This window comes from Ruditapes philippinarum, unplaced genomic scaffold (assembly GCF_026571515.1).
Source record: "Ruditapes philippinarum isolate M1 unplaced genomic scaffold, ASM2657151v2 ctg366_1_1_1_1, whole genome shotgun sequence".
NCBI lineage: Eukaryota > Metazoa > Mollusca > Bivalvia > Venerida > Veneridae > Ruditapes > Ruditapes philippinarum.
Window position 1 is genome coordinate 1 of NW_026862893.1, and position 12358 is coordinate 12358.

Sequence of the window (12358 nt, forward strand, 5' to 3'; positions counted from 1 at the left end):
CACAACTCAACATGCTGTCAACATTCTGAAAAGTTTCATGACTCTAGGTAAAATACTTTTTGGGTTTTCATGAAAACAAAGTTGAAATTGCAAACTTTTATGTAAAGGGAATAATCTAAAAGTAAAAAAATCAATGAAAATACCAGGTGAACAACTACAATGCTGATCAAATTCCTGTAAAGTTTCATGACTCTAGGTCAAATGTTTTGAAAAACATGCGACCAGTTTTAAAATTGAAAAATTTTACAAAGTAAGGGCATTACTCTAAAAATTCTAAAAAATCAACAAAAACCCGGTGCATAATACACTGCTGATAAAACTTTCCTGTAGTTTCAGCTCTGGGTAAATATTTTTTGAGAAACATGCGACAAAAGTTAAAAATTGAAAATTTTACTAAGTAAAGGGCAATAACTAAAAAAATATAAAAATATCTGAGAAAATCCCCCGGGAGCACAATAAATGCTGATCTATTCATGTGAAGTTTCGTGACTCTGGGTTCAAATATTTTTTTGATTTACGTGCGACACAAAAGAGAAGGGACGGACGGAGGAAGAGGGACGGATGGAGGGCGGAGGACAAGGTTTTAATCTAAAGCCCGCCATAAAGAAGGGCACAAAAAAATTGATTTTTGCTTGGATATTCAAAAGTAAAAGAAACGATTTTTTAAAGCTGATTGTGTTCACATATTTTTGATTTCGATTAAATTTAAATTGTTAAAGTTAAAATATTTATATCACTTGTAACCCTTTTTGTTTTTCCCTTGCAAAAAACTAGCGCAGGGTTGAACCCCCAAATTAAAAAAGAAAAAATGTTTTCATTACTCTTATCAAAAAAACAAAAATAAAATTGGAATCAACAAACAAATATTACGCCTTAAATAAATAGTGTTCGTTCACTTGATTCATTAAAGATTTTTTATTTTTTCTGTATTTCACTGCAAAGGGGTTAATTATTCTGGTTGGGTTTGCCCTTCCCTATTGGGCGTGCACTCAGTGCTCAGGCTATATGTTATGTCTGCTCAAATTTTATTTTGTTTTATTGAAAACCATAAACTTCAATGGACGTTCCAAATTCAATGCAGGGCTGATCCTTCACTAATTAAATAGGTAATGGTTTGTTTGACGTACTAATAAGTTTTCAGTCCCACTGGGGAAAGGTCAAAATAGCCTCTATAAAATTATTTTTAAAAAAGGTGGGGCTCGAGTGAACCCCCCAATTTTTCCTGCCAATTAAGCTAGCTGTGGATATCTCTGCTCTAAAAAATTTTTGAATTCAAAGTAGCTGCCCTATAAACAAACCTTAAAGCTACAGGCCTCCAGATGAACCAAAAATATTTCAAGAAAAACAAACTTAAGAAAAAACGTAACTCAGATTTTAAGAGAAATAAAAAGATTTAAGATTCAAGTAAATATTTATGTGCTAAATGTCTTAAACGACCGAAGTCGAAGTTCTTATTACCATAGTTCTACTGCGTGACTAAGACAGTAATGGCTATCATTGTATATTTTGGCCTTTGTGGTAATTTAAGTAGACTGTAAAATTACTGCTGTTTGTAATGTGTAAATTACTTTCCTTGTTCAATACACTATATTTTTCTTTTTTCGATACATTTTCAAAATTTACATGAAGAATGGGCATGAATCTGGAGGCATGCTGCTTTAACCTGCGAAAATTATTAAATGGACTTTTCAACATTTTATTTTAAGGAACAGTCCATTATAAATTATTATAACTAATTATCACATGAAAATGAAAATTGGAAGTTAGCAAACAGTAAAGAGGCTGGTCAAACTGCACAGATGTGCAGGCTGGCCGGGCTCTATTCTGGAGGCAAAGACTAATGACTTTCGCTTTCAGCAGGCTAAGAAACAAATCTATACATATATTCATAAAATATACTTTTACCTCATCATAATCAGTAGGTTCCAGTTCTGTGATAAGGATGTAACATGCCAAGATCAGTTTGCCGGTGCTCATCTCATATCTTTCGTTCTTTCTTAATTTCAAATCCTGAAACTGAAATATAGGTTAAATTTTTTTATCTATTTATAGATTGAAAATTAAGATGTTATCGGAGTGTCACAATCAAAGTCACTAGATCATTACAAAATACACGTTATGCATTAGAAATAATTATTACATAAAAATGTATATTTTATAGTGAAATTATAATAAGAGATATTTTTATCTCACATATTTGTAATACATTCATAATTATCTCCCTTCCTTCGGCACAATCACTTATGTAGTGCCGATATCTTTTACCTATTCGTGAATTTAGTTATTGAATGTATATTTTTTTTGTATTTAGATTGTAATACTTTAAGGAAGCGAGTGATCTCGGAAAGAATAGTTTTTTATATTATGTTCAGTTCATTTTTTTCTAGAAAAGCAACAATAAATACAAAAAGTCATGGTCCCTCTGAAATTAACATGCTTTCAAAATACAAACATTGTACCAAATTAAAAGTTGTTGTTATTAATGAACTTTTAATCAGTACTTTCTGATTATTTTATGTGGTACAATATGTTGATTAACTCTCAGCCTTCTAGTGCCAGCATAATATACATGTACCCGTGCGACCAGTGCAGACCAAAACCAGTCGGCATATCCTTGACATCTGCTCATGATCTGCACTATTCGATATTAAGTCAGTACATATTTTGAAATTTTCCCTTAAAATGAGTAATGGTTTTGTCCAGATTTGAAGATGGTTTGAGTTAAAGGTGTAATCAGCGACTCACAAACCCTTATCTGTAAAATGTATTGTTCTATGTTTAGCTAAGTTTTGTATTTCTTCAAAATATCTTTACTTACCTCGACACTGAACGTCAGGGGAAGTAACTGAGATCACAACATCGAGTAGCAGACACACCGGAAGTCGCAAATTTCCACTTTAAAATTTATTGTCGTCTACTACCTGTGGATACACTATTGGTAACATGGTCGAACAAATGTTACATTTTTTTAGCATATTAAAAATAATTGTAAGTTATTTGTTTAAATTACTGAAATGTTCTTAATGACCCATAACTCAGCATTATTATGCTCATTTAATAAGAATATATTGTAAACTTAAATTATTATTTTAAACATGACTGCTTTAAATCAAGTTGACTAAGTGGCATACATGTAATTATAAATCAAATTCTAGTTAAAAGTTAAAGGTGTTTAGATTATGTTCCCCGTTACACAATCATAATGAATTCTGAGGTAGGAAGTTACACACAAAACATATGCAAAACGAAGTGACTAAAATAGCCCTAACTCGTTTTTCAAATAGTTGGGCTAAAATGGTTCATTATGAAACATTAGACAATAATGATATGTCAACATAATTATTACATTGACACGAAAGCTTATTTTTCAAAAAGTAGACAAGACATACGTTACAAAGTTATGATTTCCTTTTTCAAACCCTAACATGCTGAAAGCGAGTCCAGTATAGAGCTGGGCCAGCCTGTAATTTCGGGCAGTCTGATATGGTGCATGATTGCATCTGCGCGATAACTGTCGTCTGCTAGGATTCTTCCCCCCGCCATTTCCTGCTTTACGTCTGCTAAATGATCAATAAACATTTTTTCAATAGTATGAATTATATGGTAGTAATATTTAGAAATATACAATTTTATCTAGTTTGTCTTTCAAAAGTAATCCAGTGATGTTTTCTTACGTCATCTGAAAACAAACGAAAAACCAAAGAACAATAATATTATACTAGTCTAAAATGTCGCATTCTACATCTAAAATAATAAGTATATATAATTGTTAAAAATGTCGCATTCAACACCCGAATATCATTATTAGAAATGTCACGTTCTAAATCTAAAAGAATCAATGTTATCTTTAATATATTGTCGCATTCTCCACCTATGTATTTATATAATTATCAAAAATATCACATTACTATTAAACATCAATATAATTATACAGAATTGGGTATTGTACAGCTAAAAATTCAATATAACTATAAATGTGTCTCCCATTTCTAATGAAATTGATATAACTATTTGAAATGATGAATAATAATAATTCGACTAGTACATGTACATGTTTAACAAAATCCAAAATCCAAAATTTTCAAATCGATCACAATGTATCAGCAAAGAATCAACTGTCTTATCGACCATCAATTCCCAAACTATTCAGAAATAAGGCCAGAATTTTCGACAAAGAAAAACAACCATAACACACAAATGACATTTACAACTCCAACAAAGGCAAAGAAAAACTACCATAACACACATAAACAACTCCAACAAAGAGACAAACTAAAACACCGAACCAAAATCGAATAACCCCAATCACACACCAACTCCAAAAAATTGAGAAAGAAACCAAAACAACCAAAATAGATATAAACAATGCACACAAAATATCGTCAATATACATAAACATAAATCATAGTTTTCAATTTTGACAAAGAATCTTCATTTCTAAAATAAAATTTTGTAATTCTACGCAATTTCAGTTACTGACATAATACCATTTACATGTGTGTATATATATATATATATATATATATATATATATATATATATATATATATATATATATATATATATATATATATATATATATATATATATCAAATTTCTTATAATGTCAAATTTTCCAAATGTAAATTGAATTAAATAAGTATGCTGTTTTAATGTTGCATAATGTGTGCTGTCCTTGTTCCACAAGCATGGCCCGATATAGTATGATTACTTGCTAGTTCATTTGTTCCTTTTGAAATTTCATCTTCTGAAACTGATAAAACTTACGAAGAAAAGTTAAAACTCATTTGTCTAAAAATAACTAGTTTCTAAAAAAGCTCGTTTCTATAAATAACTAAATTTACCCGATGCTCACTTGAACAACGTCATTTCATCATCACTGTAACACCCATGGACGTCCTTATCAAAACACATGGCCATATCACACGTCAATCATCAGTGTCAATACTTTGTTAGACCTCATATGCCAACTATCAATTATTCATATCTGTATTTTGTTTTATATCATAAGCCAATTATCATAATGGTCAAAAATAACTCTGATCGAAACGTCACATGAAAAATTAAAAGTTTAACATGTATAATCCTTATAATTAATGCTAATTTATAATTAAAGTCCTTATTCATGGACAATTTAACTTTGTGTCAAACAAATTGTACCTACGAAAAATATTTGATAATTTACAAATTTTATGTGATACAATAACATTTCCCGGATTTTCTGTGAAATATTTACATTTTTTCCTTAAAAAATAAACAGTAACGCTTTCCCGATTTTCATGTGTAATAATATTACGTTTCGGCTATATAGTTTTTATTAATAAAATATAAAATAAATTACATTTTTGATTGATACAAAGTTCTTCGACGTCCTAAAATAAAAGAAACAATTCCAAACCTGCCATACTTTTGTTTCCGTCACGTCCCTCTCACAAACTTCACGCAAATGTAGCTAACAGTAAAGTGCATGGAAAATCACTCGACCATGAATCTTGAGCGCTCGGGGACAATCTTGTATGTTTAACCACTGATTGATTCTCACCAAAAAAAACTTTACTAAACAAATCCGATAAAGACGCCAGCAAAACATTTTCCGATCTCTTTTCAGTCACACGATTTAATTTGCTATGTATTTATATGAAACTATTGTTCCCCGCCTGGATAATTCAAGCACATCATCACGTGACATACGCGAAACAGTTTTTATTCGTCATTCGAGCATTAAGACGCAAGAACAATTGGAAGTGGTATCAAAATGAAATATTGAAAGAAGCTGGGACCTTAAAGTTAAAAACGGTTTATAATATATAAGTTTGTTAAGGTATTTAATTAAAGGAGCTCTGTAACACCGCACTTTGGGGTCAAACGCACTTTGGGGTCCGACCCCAAAGTGCGTTACGTACTTTGGGGTCCAACCCCAAAGTGCGTTACGCACTTTGGGGTCTAATTTCGACCCCAAAGTGCGTTAAACAGGTACATATGCATTTTTTAACATCAGGCAAACGACCGCACTTTGGGGTCAGAGAAAATTTATGTTCATTATGTTTTAAATGATATAGTGTAGTCAAAACCAATGGTAAACAAAAATCAAGGTATTAAATAGACACAAAACATGTGCCCTGAATCAATAGGAATTTAAATGGTCTTGATCAATAAGTGAAGGACTTTCACTAAATAAATCACCAAATAAAGAATTTGTATCAATTATTAAGCTTAAAATATGTTTTTCTCAAATTTTCAATGCCTGATAATATGTTAAAATAGTCATTTATTTAGCTAAATGTGACACATAAGAAACTTGACAAGGTGTAAATGCAGCTTTTAGAAATAGTCCGTACAGGCAGTACTAAAATATCAACTATTTAAGTAGTCGCACATTAAGAGCGGAGCTTCAGAATAATGTAAAAATCTCACTGGGGGTATAGAGGGGAGTGTGGGGTATCGATCCCCGAGGGTTAAAAATAACATTTTAAAGGCCAATTATGCTTTTATTTTTTTTATTTTGATGTTCTTCTATATCATCAAAAAATACACATTGGTCAATTACCTGAACCATCCTTTTCATCTGTTGCTTCTTGACAATGATGAGTACAGTTATTGTGAATAAGTATTTTATACGGAAATACTACATTGTTTTGACTTTTTTTATAAAAAATAATTTCACATTTATCGCTACTTTATTCAGCTAACAAGCATCTTACATTTCTCTGATACCATTATTTTAACATTATAAAATTCATGTTTGCTCTTGTAAGATTTCCTATTAAAAAAGCCTCTGGTGAACGGTTGTTACGGAGCTTACAAAAACCCTTTAGTGTGTTGATAAGCTTAATACTGTATTTGTAAAAATCACTATTTATAGTCCGATCGAAAAACTTGATGTTTCACCAGAACATTGTAATAGAGTATATTTATAGTACTTTGGAAAAAAAATATTAACTGCATTTTATTTCATTCCCAACATATTTAAAATGGGGCTCAACATGGCACCAAAAGTTATCAATTAAATGACTGACAGAACGGAACATTTTTGCAGCACCTTTAAATTTAGGAATACACAATTTCTGTACGTCTAGAGTATTTTGAACGGTGGCATAAAAGTGACATTTGCATCTTTTTTTGTTTTTGATACTTTTTTTTTGTTTTTTTTCTTCGTACATATTTTTGGTGTTTTTTTTTGTTTGTCGTACCACGGATTTATAATATTTTTTAGTTTTGAATACATACTTTTTTTTAGTTTTGAATACATACTTTTTTTTTAGTTTTGCATATATATTCTTTTTTAGTTTTGCATACATATTCTTTTTTAGTTTTGCATACATATTTTATTTTAGTTTTGCATACATATTTTATTTGAGTTTTTTTTAATTTTTTTTATTTTTTGTTTTGTGTGTTTTTTTTACTTTTTTACATGACGCCATTTGCAAAGTAGAGGTTTGGATAATTACGCCATTTGTAAAACACCATTTTCAAACACTTCGCCATCTGTAAATTACAGTACCCTATTTGCAAACGCCATTTGCAAACGCCATTTGCAAATACCAACATTTTCATTTTTGGAGGTATCAAAAATATAACAACACTTTTTAGTATATATATACATGTATATACATGTATATATATATATATTTTTCTAAATCAGTGAAATATAAGGACCTATTTAGATCTTTTATTGTGCATTATTGTAATACACCAGTCATTTGTAACCACCTCCCTTGCCCCAGGGGGAGTGCGGGTTAAAAAGGAATCGTGTTTCGATGTCTGCACTGTTCCGGGGCATATGGCAGGAATGTTATTATCTGAATATCCCCCGCAGGGCGAAGATTTTACCAGTGGTCGGCTTGGTTTAAAGTCAATGCCCCCGCTATTCTCAGGGAGTGTGGGGCCTCCGTGGCCGAGTGGTTAAGGTCGCTGACTTGAGATCACAGGTCCCTCACCGCTGTAGGTTCGATCCTCACTCGGGTCGAAATCTTTCATGTGAGGAAGCCATCCAGCTGGCTTACGGAAGGTCGGTGGTTCTACCCAGGTGCCCGCTCGTGCCTGAAATAGTGCCCGAAGGGGCACCTGGGGTCTTTCTCCACAAATAAAGTTGGAACAAAATCGACGAAAAAATCTCGGCGGGACGCTCTAGGATGTCCCGACTTGAGTGTACGGTCGCCCATATGGGCTTTCCGGCGGCGACCTTAAATAAACGTATTAAAAAAAAATTCTCAGGGAGTGGGGTTGAGTGGTGCATATTCATGGAATAATAACTGATCACCAATCAACAGCCCTTTCCAAATAGACACTACCATAATAGCATATAATAATTAAAAAACAATAATTATATAAAATACATATGATTTAAAAAATGGGCCGAAAACCAGACTTGCCCGGCCAAAAACGACTGGACCGATTCCAGAAATTGGCCGAAATTCGACCAAACCACTGTGCTAGTTTTATACTCAACTATGGGCTGTTATGAGATGCGAAGGCTGTTTTGTAAAATATGTAAGGCTAAAATATGTACGAAAAATAAAATAATAAAGTATGTACGAAAAACTACAATAAAATATGAATGCAAAACTCAAAAAAAAAATATGAATGCAAAACTGAAAAAAAAATATGTATGCAAAACTTAAATAAAAAAAATTCAAATGTCATTTTTATGCATTATTTTGTTATATGAACACAATTTTTCGATATTTAAAGTGGTAAAATAATGAAACTTTTATCACATAAGCATCATCAAAGTATTGACCGCCATCTTGAACTCCACCTCAAATATTTCAATGTCGCAGATCGAAAATAAGTCAGTTCTCAGTATTTAAGCAGAACGCAGATTACACCTTTAGACCTCTGGAACCCAAAGTGCGTTGATATGTAGCATATTAACGCACTTTGGGGTCAATTTCTCGATTTTGACCCCAAAGTGCGTTTGACCCCAAAGTGCGGTGCGAAGTTTAACGCACTTTGGGGTCGGACCCCAAAGTGCGTTTGACCCCAAAGTGCGGTGTTACAGAGCTCCATTGTGGTCCTAAAACCTAAACACATAAAAAATACATTCTTACATAGATAAACTGCAGGACAAATAAACAAAAGATGTTAAAATATATAGGGGATATTCAAGTTTTTTTTCTGTAAATACACGATTACTTTTCAAGTGGTATGAGAAAAAATATTTCATGAGAGGCGGTAGCCACGAGTGAAATGTGATAATTTTCATGCCACAAGATGAAAATAAATCATGTATTTATAGAAAAATCTTGAATTTTCTGTTTATTATATACATTTGTCTCTATTTTTGTGTCGCCTCTACGGAGTAGTGGCGACATATAGGGATCACTTCTCTGTCGTCTGTATGTCGGTCTGTCCGTCCGTCACAAAACTTGTCCGGACTACTCCTCATTAATTACTGGTGCAATTTCATCCAAACTTTACAGGAATGATCAGTACCAAGTCTAGTTGTGCATATTGTCAGCATTTTCCGGTTCAATGATTTTTGTAAGAGATATGGCCCTTTAATAATTTTTATTTTTAAAGTTTGTCCGGACTACTTCTCTTATACCACTAATGCAATTTCAATGAAACTTTACAGGATTGATCTGTAGCTCAAGTCCTTGCGCATATTGCACGGGTTTTCCGGTTGAATGATTTTTGGCCGAGTTATGGCCCTTTGATAACAAGGTGTTTTTTTTCTGTGTGTTGCCAGATACACAAAAACTTGTCCGGACTACTCCTCATAAACTGCTGGTGCAATTTTATCCAAACTTTACAGGAATGATCAGTACCAAGTGTAGTTGTGCACTGTCTGTCTGTCTGTCTGCCCGTCTGTCACAAAACTTGTCCCAACTACTCCTCATAAACTACTGGGGCAATTTCATCCTAACTTTACAGGAATTTATGTCGCCACTACTCCGATCACTTCTCCGTCTGTCACAAAACTTGTTAAATTACAATTTAGAAGACTATTCCTTAAATTTTGTGTACTGGCAGAATTTAAAAAAAAAGAGAAGTCCGGCAAGACACCAGTGAAAACACAGAAAATATGTTTTACTAAAATACTTTTTTACAATGAAGTACGAAAATGAAAATAAGCGTTGTATTTCATCAATATTTCTCAATATTTCATTTATAGGTATACAATAAATATATGTACTCTGATTTGATTTCGATATAAATTCTATTTTGTCAAGGATCTTAATTACAATGTAATATATAAATCCGCGATTATGTGTTAGTCTTGTCCGATTTGGGTTAAAAGCGTTTAACCACTTTTCATTTTTGGATCATTTTGCACTAATACTGGAAAAATGGAGTGAGCGAATAATCTGAAATCTTGCACACAAGTTAACGTGCATCCAATAGTATATAAATTTAGAAAAAGATATTACCAGTTTCGTCATAGCAATAACGTTTATTAGAGATGTCGATTTATCTTTATTTAAAAAATTCATACCCTGGTTTGTATATTTTAACTGGAACAATAATATATTTTTGGTCCCAGATTTTAATTAGAATAGGAAACACATTTGTGAGATTGTAACAAATGTGAACAAAAAAGTAAATGACATGAACACGGACTTATTTTAAAAAAAATCAGCATCAGACTAAAATAACAAAATTGAAAAAAACATAATAAAAAAAACAGATTGCAAAAGTAGAAAATAAAAAATATTCATAAGATTGTTCAAAATGCAGCGCGTATATATCACATTTACACTAATTTATTTCTGTTGCTCTGGCTATTAAAATAGCTAGAACTGACACTGAAAATTTCATTGATAGGTATAGAATTCTATATCTTTTTTAATTGTTTTTTATTTGATTTTCTCGTGTAGTCTATAGCCGGGCAAGCCACTTATTTGTGGTAATCTCAGGGGCAGGTAACTTATACATACGTCTGAAATATCTTTTTTCCTTTTGTAATGTTTTTCAGTATATTTTTCCATATTTTCAACCAAAAAAATCCATGAAATATTTCTGTTACCTTTTTCATAAGAGGTAATTTTAATTCTTTAAAAATATACCATTTCGAAATCACATACCATTTTCTTCGATAAATGCCACAATTTAAGCAAAAGAAGAAATATTCAATATTCTGTTCTTTACCAGTTACAAATACAGAGAAAGTTAGCTAATAAAAATAAGAAATACTTTTCATGTGATAAACCTGAAAACGAGAACGGTGAATGGTTTTCTCTAATGCAAAGTTTAGAACATTTTTAATTCTGACTCCAAATAGGTCCTACAGTTATTTCTTTTTAGTTTTGACTGTAAACTCTACTTATTTTGGATATGTGATTTTCTATTACTTAATTCATTTAAGTCGTTGGTTAATTAAATAAAGAAGTAATATTTTATCAAACGTTTTCAATAATTCAGTACTGAACCCTAAGCGACCATGTACTGCACAGTCTGAGTTAAACCTGGAAACTTAAAGACTGTTGTTTTCTTATTTCTCATATTATGTTTCTTTTTTAACCAAATGTCAGATTGTTGGCGTCTGCGCCGAAGCGCGGCGCCCCTTATGGAACGAAATCAGATTTTGTGAAAGAGCAAGTGCAACTTCTCGGGCCTTTTCGTCAGTCATAATAGCCGATCATTCCGATTGGTACGAGGGTGTTAGATTATCAAAAATGAAAGGTCGCGATATGTACAAGTGAACTGGAGAATTTCGCAATGCAAACATATTCAATGAATAACGAACTGGAGAATTTTGCAGGAAATGAAATGCAAACATATTCAACATTAATTGCACTCTTTATAAATCTATAGAAAAAAATTAAGTATGCCATTTTTACGAATTGTTATATCATTTTGAAATTATCTTTTCTTTTTTGAGCGAAATGTTGATTTGCCGAATATTGTGACATTGTGACATTTTAACAACAGAAACTTTCGTCTGCATTTTTAACATGAGTTATAATGGGTTTTATTAATAGGAATGTAAACACACGGGTGGGTCAGGTTTTTGAAGTAATTCATTAACCCCTCCAATAAACCAATTGACAGACTTAGTTCATTTTGACTACTATTTTGTATGTTCCAAAGAAAATACCACATGAACTTGAAATTCTATCAAATAACCAATGTTAATGATGATATCCAAAAATACTCTCTATACAGTATAAATAAACTTATACCATATAGGGGGTTATATTTTGGATATAAGAAACCTGTATATTTTATCGTTAATATTGATATAACTTTAAGTTCTGGTGGAAAAAACATTTAATATTCTAATCTCTAGCATGCCTACAGAAAGTTCATGATGAACAATGTCTATCGTCTGATATACAATTCTGGTAAAAACCAATTAACCATTGAAAAGTTTATAAGAATATCTGGTCATCAGATGTCTACTAGTTCATCTTCA

The 12358-nt window shown here is 31.9% G+C and overlaps 1 long non-coding RNA gene across 1 annotated transcript; it reads right to left on the minus strand.

Moving 5' to 3' along the window:
* Positions 1 to 1577: 1577 nt before the first annotated feature.
* On the minus strand, positions 1578 to 4462 carry LOC132720558 (uncharacterized). The gene is made up of 3 exons (XR_009624361.1): positions 3390 to 4462; positions 2819 to 2921; positions 1578 to 2016 (listed from the first exon to the last, which is right to left on the minus strand). It is a non-coding gene; the product is annotated as an uncharacterized LOC132720558 (long non-coding RNA).
* Positions 4463 to 12358: the final 7896 nt, after the last annotated feature.